Source organism: Nicotiana attenuata, unplaced genomic scaffold, assembly GCF_001879085.1.
Source record: "Nicotiana attenuata strain UT unplaced genomic scaffold, NIATTr2, whole genome shotgun sequence".
Lineage (NCBI taxonomy): Eukaryota > Viridiplantae > Streptophyta > Magnoliopsida > Solanales > Solanaceae > Nicotiana > Nicotiana attenuata.
Window position 1 is genome coordinate 82,942 of NW_017671375.1, and position 11,551 is coordinate 94,492.

Consider the following 11,551-nt stretch of genomic DNA (forward strand, 5'->3'; position numbering starts at 1 on the left):
GGGGGGGGCTCGGAAGAATCCACGAACAGTGGGAATAATAGGAGAACTCCATGAGAGAGAGACTGAGCCTTTACAAAGAGAGGGGGATTCTACCTTCAATGAGGAATCGAAGTAAAAATTCGATTGTAATCCCCTGAACCTCTTCAAGGAGAGGCAGGCCAAATTTCTATGATCAATAAAACCTCCCAAGTGTTATTTCGGTTGGATTTTCTGTCTTTATGATTCTGTTCTTTGATCCAGTATTAATTATGGTTGACTATGATTTACCTCTTCATCTATATTGATTGATTTGCTTAGAAAGTGTTAAACAACGATTGAGTCAAACAATGTTTAGACACGAATTTCATCATTTGGAAAAAAAGAGGTATAGTGTTAGTGAGAAACTATGTTATTATTTCACTTGAAATATTTTCAACCAATTTTTTGAAAATTATTGGTGTTAGAAATACTAACTTTAACATTTACAGATACCCGTCTACCTCTACTTGGCAAGAGCAAATGGAAGCAACACCATACGATGAGTTGTCTATTTTGGATCATTTTTTTTCACCTGCATATTTTTAGTTTCAATAGTAAAGACAATATTTTAATTGTTAGACATATAATATCAACTTTTAGAGCTTGTAACTAATGGAAATGATAGTTATAAGTTATAACTGATTACAGGGGCGGATTTACCTTCGACCAAGCGGTGCCGCTTGGTCGAAACTTTTGTTAAATAGACATATAAATAATATAAAATTTTAGTTATATAAAATAAAATGACATAATTGAACGTACAGAACGTCTTGCTTCTTTGGTCGAGCGCTTCTTCTCCAGAGCTCAGGTTGCGAGTTTGAGTCTCAATTTTAACATGTAATTTATTATATATTTTTTCCGGACATCTGTTTGTTAACAAGTAATGCTCCGAAGGATTGAACCCCACACCTATCTTAAAGCAAGTACGAACAAAACCACTGAGGTAGTAACGCTCTTTGTGCGTTCCATCTACCAAAGTTACCCCAAATAGTATTATAAATATTTCAAATAGTGTAAATTCGTCGAGGCGAGTTGTCGTAATATATTTGCATTATATGTTTTATTAATATGTGAATTATTTTAAAAAATACAATATTATTAAATTAATTTATTCACATATTTACTATTTCAATATCGACACCGCTTGCAAAAAATCCTGCGTACGTCCCTGACTATTTATACAATAATCACTTGCACCTTCTGTCTCAAATTATATGATTTTTTTTCCTATTTGTGACATCTCAAAACATGTGATGTCTTTCAAGTAATAGATATTTGTCCGCAGTAACTTTTACAAGTTTCAAAACTATTACACTGATAAACAAACGGGAACTTTACATAAATAGCTGTCTGGATTCATTGTTTATTTGTTTTTAGCCAGTATACATAGATTATATACATATTATATATACACCGACTATTGTTTCTTTAAGAGGTTGGATGGACGACTATTTAGGTTAATTTCTATAAACGAATTTTAATACAATACATAATTACAGAAGATGAATTTTCAGAAACCATTATTATTTAGTGGCTATTAACTTCCTATAGCTACCATATACATAATTACTTCCTATAGCTACTATTCAGTTGTTACGGTAGTGTATTCGCTGTATTCGCCTTGAATACAGTAGCAAAAGTCGCCTAAAAACAGGGGGTTGCAGCTGTACGCGACTGTATTCACATGTATTCGCGCCATGTATTCATGAATGCAGCAACAACAATCACCTTAAAAATAGGTCTGTCCAGCTGTCTAATAACGAAAATAGAATCAATTAGCGTGATACACTCCTAATATAACTCAACAAAATCAATTCTAACACGTCTATTATCAACCCAATTAATTAGAATGATTTTTTTAGACGCTAAACACAAACCTGCTGCCTGTATTCAGTTGTATATAACTGTTGTATTTACCTGTTGTATTTAGTGTGTTTCAATATTTGTTTTTTTACTGTTGCATTCATTAGATTCAATGTTTGTATTTACTATATTCACTATTTTGTATTCAGTGTATTCAAATGTATTTGTATTAACAGTATTTTAGTTATTCCTGATATATGATAATACTGCCGTATTCAGTATATTTTATTAGTTGTATTCACTTTATTTCTATTTGTATTCAGTGTATTTTACTGTATTTCACAGTATTTTAGAAATAAATGTATTCACTGTTTATATTCTGTTCTAATTCAGTATTTGTATTCAGTGTATTTCAATATTTATATCATGTATTCATGCAAACTGTAGATACATGTATATTCAGCTGTATTAAAAAATACAAACCTTCAAAATATATAAATACATGCAAAAACAATGTATTTATACAAAAAAAATAATGTATTTGGGTGAATTTGTACAGAATGCAATGTATTTGTATCATTGTATGTGACTAAATAGCAAAGAAGAGAAGAAAGTTCGCCGGAGATGGCGTTTTCTGGCCAAGCAAAAATACTGTATACATTATATGAAAACTAAAAATAGAGACGAACAAAAATCATGGCCCTCAAATCTTCTCCAATGTAAAAAATGTGAATCCATTGTTGGAAACTAGATTTTGAACCGAAAATAGACATACTCTTTTTTTTTTTTTTGGATTGTTTTCATTTTTCAAGAAGCAAAATCAAAAAGGAAAAAAAAGGTATATGGGAACTCTAGGAATTTTCTCAAATTTTTCTCAAAACTTTACCCATGCCCGTTCTTCTCTTTCCCTACTGTCTATCCCTTGTTATTCTCTCCCTGTCTCTCTCGTTTTTTCACTCTGTTTTCATACTTTTTCTTTGCCCATTCTCGAAGAGAGAGAAGGAGAAGAGAGAGAAAGAAGAAAATTTTTGTTGAGATTTTGAGAGAGAATTGTGTGTTAGTTAAAATAAAGAGAGAGAAAAAATAGTATGTTATACTGGATGATTATTATAATATAGTTAAGTTTTGGTTGATTTCAGTATATTTTACAGGAAGTCTGCGGTGTGTAAGCTCGTTGTCCAGTATGTTATACTGGATGCGTGGTTTTTGATTATGTTTTTTGTTTATAGAGTTTAGTAATAAAATTTTGTCTTTGATTCCAGTATATTTTACGGGACGTCTGCCGTGTGTAAGCTTTTTCTCCAGTATGTTATACTGAATGAGTTCTGTTTAGACTAGTTTGTTTTATTTGTCATTACTTTTTTTGAGTGATTATTTGTCTTTTTTTTAATTATGCTCTTTGATCCAGTATATAATACTTGAGTTTGATTTCAGTATCTTTTAATGGAAGTTTGCCGTCTTTAAACTTGTTGTCCATTATGTTATTATGGTTAATTTTTTAAGTATTTTTTGCTTCAACTGCATTATATATTTCTCCATTTCTTGTTAAACTTGAAGTCCAGAACAATGTGCTGGACTTCATATTTAGGTTTGATGTAGTATATTATACGGGAAATCTGTCTTCTGAAGGCTTGTTTCCCAGTTTTTTATACAGTGTTGTTTTTTTATTATATTTTTAGTTTATAGAGTTTAGTAAAATTTTATTCAGTATATTATACTGGAAGTCTTTCCTCTAAATGCTTGTCTTCCAGTATATACGGGATGATTATTATAATATAGTTGAGTTTTATTTGGTTTCTGTATATTTTACAGGAGTCTGCGGTGTGTAAGCTTGTTGTGTAGTGTGCGTGTGGTTTTTGATTATGTTTTTTGTTTATAGAGTTTAGTAATAAAATTTTGTCTTTGATTCCTGTAACGACCCGGCCGATCGTTTTGAGAATTTAAGCTCCGTTCAGCGGCGTAAGGTCTGGAACAACTTCATAATATGAGTATCGACTTGTCTGCATGGCTGAATTAAATTAATGGATGATTCTGAGTCAAATTGGAAGAAGGAATCTAGTTTTAGGAGTTTAAGCGGTGAGAATTTGACTTTTGAGTAAACGGCACCGGAATGGATTTTAGATGATCTCAACAGCTTAGTATGGTGATTTTGGACTTAGGCGCGCATCCGGATTCAGATTCGGAGGTCTGTAGGGTAATTTGAGGCGTTTCAGCAAAAGTTGGAAAAGTTGAGGTTTGGAAAATGGAGAAGTTTGACCCATAATTGACTTTCGCGATATCGGGGTCGGAATGCAATTCCGAGAGCTGGAGCAGCTCCGTTATGTCATTTTGGACTTGTATGCAAAATTTAGCGTCATTCCGAGTTGATTTGATTAGTTTCGGCACAAGTTTTCGAAGTTGGAAGATTTGAAAGTTCCTAAGTTCGATTCATGGTGTGATTCGTCGTTTCGGCATTGTTTGATGTGATTGAGACCTCGAGCGAGTCCGTGTTAGGTTATATGACTTGCTGGTATGCTTGGACGGGGTCTCGAGGGCCCCGGGTGTGTTTCGGACGAGTCGCGGATGATTTTCCATGGTTTTGGGGAGGCTGAGTTCTGGTGTAATCGCACCTGCGGACCCTGGGCGCAGGTGCGATGGTTGCAGGTGCGACAGAGGAAGCGCAGGTGCGAGAGGAGTTGGTCTGGGCAGTCTCCGCATATGCGGAGAATTGGAGCGCACGTGCGGTGCCGCAGAAGCGGATCCCTGGGCGCAGAAGTGGAGTTGAGCACATGTGCGGTTGATCAGGCGCACCTACGGTTGCGCAGATGCGGTTATGTTGGTCGCAGGTGCGGAAGTTCTGGCAGAATCATATAAGTCAAGAGTTTGGCCATTTCCTTCATATTTTGAGTTTTAAACTTCAGATTTGGGAGCTTCTTTTGGGGTTTTTCAAGCAAATAGATTAAGTAAGTGTTCTTCACCTAAAATATAGCATATTCCATGATTTTATCTTCATTTTTATCATTTAAATTGTGTTTTGGGTTGGGGAAAGAGTTTGTTTTTGAAGAAAATTTCTAAAATGAAAAATCGTGATTTGTGGGACCAAATGGTATCGGAATTTAATAAATTTTGTATTGTTGAACTCGTATTGGAATTGTTGGCCCAAGTTCAGATGAAGTTTTGAAGATTGACAAAATGAACTCAATCATGAACCAGGTCCATCATGTGAGACAAACACAGTGTTGATATACTTATACATGTGACATACGTGTGAAGATAAGTCTCAAGGGTCAGCAACAATATCTTCTGAGGTGATCGAAAAGGTTGCATAGGATAAGGAGTTGAAGTCTCCTTATGTGAAGAGAACTACATCCGGATCAAGAATAAGGATTGGAGTTTGAATTATTCTAGGACTCGAATTTGATGAAGGATCAGCAATTCGAGTTTTAATCAAACTCTGATTACTAACTCTATAAATAATAATGATTGTTCTCTTTTACAGGGTGTCACACAAACGCAGAAGTGAAACTAAATTGAAGAGCAAAATAGCAAGGCTTTTTGCAAGCAATTTACGTGAGATTCAAGTGTGCATTCCTAAAGCTACTTGGACAAGATAGAAGAACCAATTCCATTGTGTCTTTCTTTTATTCTAGTTCAATTGTAGTAGGTGTTTTAAAATTGTACCTTTCAGCTTTCATAGAAGCAATTGTATTAGGTACGTTGAGTATTCAAGTTAGAGTTAATTTGAAAGTGTCGCAGCAGTTGAGGCTGTGTGCCACACTGGGATTAGAGTTAATCCTTAGGTTTACAAGAGTTTTGTAAATGCTGTTTTGGCTCAGTGATTTTAGTGGAAGTTTGAGAAAATCCTACTGAGTAGTAGGTCGTGGTTTTTTCACCTTTTGAGCCAGGTGTTTTCCACGTAAAAATCTCTGTGTTCTTTACTTTATGCACTCTTAATTCCGCGAGCAGTCTTAATAAGTACATCTAGAAGAACCAGGTTCTTCTAGTGCGAAAATTAGGTACCACACAAATCACCCCCCTCTTGTGTGGTATTGACGTCTAGAACATCAATTGGTTTCAGAGCAGGTTATCCTTGAAGAGGCTAACACCTTAGGAGAAGATCAACAATGAGTGCACCACCTGGGAACTGGGAAGGGCAATCCACTGCCAGGCCTCCACTTTTCAATGGTCAGTACTATTCTTGGTGGAAGAATAGAATGAGAGATCACATTATAGGGGAAGATTATGAACTTTGGGACATAGTCACTGATGGTCTCCTAGCAACCACTAAGAAGAATGCTGAAGGAATTGATGTACCAAAAACAAGGGCTGATTGTACTGCTGAGGACCTGAGGAAGTGGGACAAAAATGCTAAGGCCAAGAAGTGGCTTGTATGTGGTCTACGACCAGACGAGTACAATAGGATCCAAAGCTGTACAACTGCTAAGGAAATATGGGACACTCTGCAAGTAGCTCATGAAGGAACACCTCAAGTGAAAAGATCAAGAGGAACACTTCTTTATTCTCAAAATGAGAATTTTACTATGAAGGAAGGAGAAACTATCCAGGAGATGTATACTAGATTCACCACTTTGACAAATGAACTTGTATCTCTTGGAAGGATTATCCTTGAAGTAGACAAGGTTGAGAAGATTCTGACAAGGGTTCTGCCAGTCACATGGGAAAGCAAAATCACTGCCATTCAGGAATCCAAGAATATTGCTACCCTTAGACTGGATGAACTGATTGGAAACTTAACTGCCTATGAAATGAAGAGACAAACCATGAATATGGATACCCCCAAAAAGGAGAGAAGCTTAGCTCTCAGAATTGCTGAAAGTGCAGATTTGGAAGATGATGAAGTGGCTATGATCACTAGGGATTTCAAGAAGTACCTGATGAGAGGAAAGGGTTCTTCAAGAGGTACAAACTTCAATAAAACAAGAGCTACGGAGAAACAGACCAATGAGGGATGCTACAAGTGTGGTAAGACTGACCACATGATCAAAAACTGCCCTTAATGGGAAATTGAGTGGAAGAAAGAAAGATCTGAACGAAGGAACAGGAAGAAGGAACAGGTTCAACGAAAGAAAAACAAAGGTTCAACCAAGGCTATGGTTGCTGCTTGGGGAGAAACCTCAGATGAAGACTCAGAAGATGAAGCTGAGGAGGAGCAAGCACTAATGGCCATCGGAGAATCAGATGATGAACAAGAGGTAAGTATTCTTCATCTCAAAGACAAGATTAAATTCTTGTCTAAAGAAAGGCTAGCCGAGCTATTAATAGACTTCATTGATGAGTTTGAGATGATAAATAATGAGATGAAAGTTCTGTCTAGGGAATGTGTGATTCTAAAAGCAAAATGTAAAAGTCTAGAGTCTAGGGCAAATGAGAGTGATAACAAAAACGCTGAGTTGAAGAACCAGGTTCTTGAACTTGACAACAGTTTCCTAGAGCTTAGGTCTGAAAACTTAAAACTGAAATTAGGAACAGGAAAGAAGAAAGCTGATCACACATACCTCACTCTAGAAGAAAATTTTGGAAAAAAGAAAGATGAATTATACAAGAAAGATGAATTCATTAAAGTCTTGAAAGAAGATCTAGGAAAGGTAAAACATGAACTAGACAGAACTTGCAAGTGGAACAAGGCTTCTGATGCTCTCTCCTGGCTGCAAGAGCATCATAGCAGTAACAAAAGAGGACTTGGCTATGAGACTCAAGCTCCTAAATGGGATCCAAAAAGCACTTACCTCACTCTTCTTGAAAATAAAATCTGCACACACTGTGGTAAGACTGGCCATTACAAATATGAATGTAATGCAAAAGAAAAGGCCAGTCAAAGAAATAAAGCTTTTGTTCAAGAAAATCACAAGCTGCCTAGTTGGGCAAGAAAGAATCTGATTCATCCTTTTGCCCATAGAAAGGGACCCAAACTAGTTTGGGTTCCTAAGTCTAACCACTGATTTCCTTTTGCAGGTCCAAGTGAAAGGGATGAGCCAAATATGGTATATGGATAGTGGCTGCTGAAAATATATGACTGGGGACAAGGACCAGTTCCTTTCACTTGAGGACCTAAAGGGAGGTAATGTCTCCTTTGGTAATGGAAAGAAAGGTGAGATCATTGGGGTTGGAAAGGTAGGCAAAACAGATTCTCATTCCATAGAGAATGTCTACCTGATAGATGGCTTGAAATATAGCCTAATAAGTGTGTCACAACTGTGTGACAGAGGTAACCTTGTGGCTTTTACCTCCACCAAATGCTTTGTGATTAACCTTACCACTGACAAGATTGTTTTGCAGGGAAAAAGAGTTAACAATATTTACATTGTAGATCTGTCCACTCTTTCAAAAAATGAACTCACTTGTTTAAGTGTGTTGGTTAATGATCCCCTCCTGTGGCACAAAAGACTCGGTCATGCCAGTCTAAATCAGCTAAACAAATTAGTCTCCAAGGATTTGGTTATAGGGTTACCTAATATCAAGTTCAAGGAAGACAAAGTTTGTGAGGCATGTGCAAGGGAGAAGCAGGTAAGGACATCCTTCAAATCCAAGAAAATGGTAAGTTCGTCCAAGACGTTAGAACTGGTTCATGTGGATCTATGTGGTCCAATGAGAACCATGAGCAAAGGTGGAAAGAAGTATGTAATGGTGCTAGTTGATGACTATTCTAGATTCACTTGGGTTTTATTTCTAACTTCCAAAGATGAAGCATTTGACATGTTTTCTGCATTTGTTAGGAAAACTCAGAAACAATTAGGAAATCAACTTGCATCCATTAGGTCTGATCATGGATCTGAGTTTGAAAACTTTAAGTTTGCTGAGTTCTCTGATGAAAATGGCATAGATCACAACTTCTCTGCACCTAAGACTCCACAACAAAATAGAGTAGTTAAAAGGAAAAATAGAACTCTTGAGGATATGGCTAGAACAATGTTACTATCTAACAAATTGCCTCACAGTTTCTGGGCAGAGGCTGTAAACACTGCATGTTATATCATAAATAGATGCATGACCAGACCTCTAGTAGAGAAGACTCCCTATGAGTTACTTAAAGGGAGAAAACCAAATATATCCCATCTTAGGGCATTTGGTTGCAAGTGCTATGTGCACAATAATGGAAAAGACTCCCTAGGAAAGTTTGATCCCAGAAGTGATGAGGGAGTATTCTTGGGATATTCTTCACATAGTAAAGTTTATGAAGTATTTAATAAAAGAACTCTATGTGTAGAAGAAAGTGTGTATGTAGTATTTGATGAAACTAACATTCTTTCTGAGAGACATGAACATGAAGATGAAGCCATTGGACTGGTCAAAGACTTGGCTGAAGCATCAGCTCAAATCAAAGTGACACCTACAGAAGGAACAGGTGATGGACCAGGTTCTTCCTTACAGGGCAACTTGACAGGGGGAAGAAGTCAAAGAGGAATTGAAATAAACTCCTTGAAGGAACCTGTTCATGAACCTGTTCCTCATCAAATGGCTGAAACATCCAGCAGAAGCCAGTTGGTTGTAAAACCTCACAAGTATCAAAGTTCTCATCCCATTGAGAACATTCTCACTGATCCAACATCTGGAGTCAAAACCAGATCACAATTAAAGAATCTGTGTGCTTTTGATGCTTTCTTATCTATCATTGAACCTAAAAATATTGTTGAGGCTTTGCAGGATGCAGATTGGGTGAATGCAATGCAGGATGAACTAAACCAGTTTGAAAGAAGTCAAGTTTGGCACCTAGTTCCAAGACCCAAGGGCAGATCAGTCATTGGTACAAAGTGGGTCTTTAGGAACAAACTTGATGAAGATGGAACTGTTACAAGGAACAAGGCAAGGTTGGTAGTCCAAGGTTACAGCCAAGAGGAAGGAATAGACTATGATGAGACATTTGCTCCAGTTGCAAGACTAGAGGTAATCAGACTTCTCATAGCCTTTGCAGCACATATGGAATTCACTCTTCATCAAATGGATGTCAAAAGTGCCTTCCTGAATGGCTACTTAAAGGAAGAAGTGTTTGTGAAACAACCCCCGGGGTTTGAAAGCAAAGAATGTCCTGAACATGTGTACAAGCTGGACAAGGCTCTCTATAGACTCAAACAGGCACCAAGAGCATGGTATGAAAGACTGTCAAAGTTCCTACTGGAGCATGGGTACAAGAGAGGTAAAATAGATAGTACCTTATTCTTAAGGGAAAAAGGTAAGGACCTTCTTGTTGTACAAATATATGTTGATGACATAATCTTTTGGGCCACCACTGACAACCTAAGCAAAGATTTTGCAAAACTAATGGAAAGTGAATTTGAAATGAGCATGATGGGTGAGCTTAACTTCTTCTTAGGGTTGCAGATCAAACAAAGCCAAAATGGAACCATGATTCATCAGCAGAAGTATACAAAAGAACTAATCAAGAAGTTTAAAATGGAGGATTCTAAAGAAATAGATACACCTATTGCAACTACCACTAAATTAGATATTGATGAACCTGGTTCATCAGTTGATCAGAAGTTGTATAGGGGTATGATTGGTTCACTCTTGTATCTTACTGCCAGTAGACCTGACATTGTTTTCAGTGTAGGGCTATGTGCTCGTTTTCAGGCAAATCCAAAAGAGTCTCACTTGACTGCTGTCAAGAGGATATTGAGATATCTGAAAGGCACTACTGAATTGTGTCTTTGGTACCCTAAAGGTAGTAATTTCAATCTAGTAGGATATGCTGATGTTGACTATGCAGGTTTCCTAGTGGATAGAAAAAGCACCTCAGGTATGGCACACTTCCTTGGTTCATGTCTTGTATCATGGGCTACCAAGAAGCAAAATTCAGTAGCCCTATCTACTGCTGAAGCTGAGTATGTAGCTGCAGCTTCTTGTTGTGCTCAATTACTATGGATTAAACAACAATTGGTAGATTTTGGAATTGAAGTGGGATGCATACCAATATTTTGTGATAACACTAGTACTATAAGTATGACAAAGAACCCTGTTCATCATAAAATGACCAAGCACATAGATGTTAGATACCACTTTTTGAGAGATAATTATGAGAAAGGATTAATCTCAATAGAATTCTGTGCTACTAATAAACAAATAGCTGGCATCTTCACCAAAGCATTGAATAGGAAAAACTTTGAAAGGAACAGGTTGGAATTAGGGATGATTAAGATCACCTAAAAAGGAACCAGTTCAGAATGCAATGAAAAAAAATGAAATGAAAAAAAAATCACATTTTTGGTTAGAAGTTCTGACTTTATGTAAATATCTAGACTAATTCTTACTCAGTCTCATACTCTAATCGGTATACTCCTGTGACGTGTGTTTATATTAATTCATTGATCTCTTACAAAGTTTTTTTTCTATTCTGATATATGAGTCATAATCAAGAGAAGTTCTACTTGAAGAACCTGGTTCATCAGTATATGCTCATGAGAAAAGGTCAGGTATGTTTCTATACTTTGCACAATTAGAAAATTAAATATTCCAATTATGAGCAGAAGTCCTATTCTATCCAATCTCCTAAAAATAGAACCATTGAGCATTGAACCAGTTTCATTCTCCTAGAATTCTAAAGAAAATGGGACTATTTTCTAAAATCAAGCGTCACCTATTTATCACTAAAAGACCGGAGTCTTAAAGGGATTAGACTCTTGATTGACCACTGCAAAAAGGCTGCTATTACTGCACCTAATCATACTCCACTTTAAATACACTCCACATACTCCCATTCTAGTCCATAACCGTCATTAAGCCTTAAACCTCAAATCAT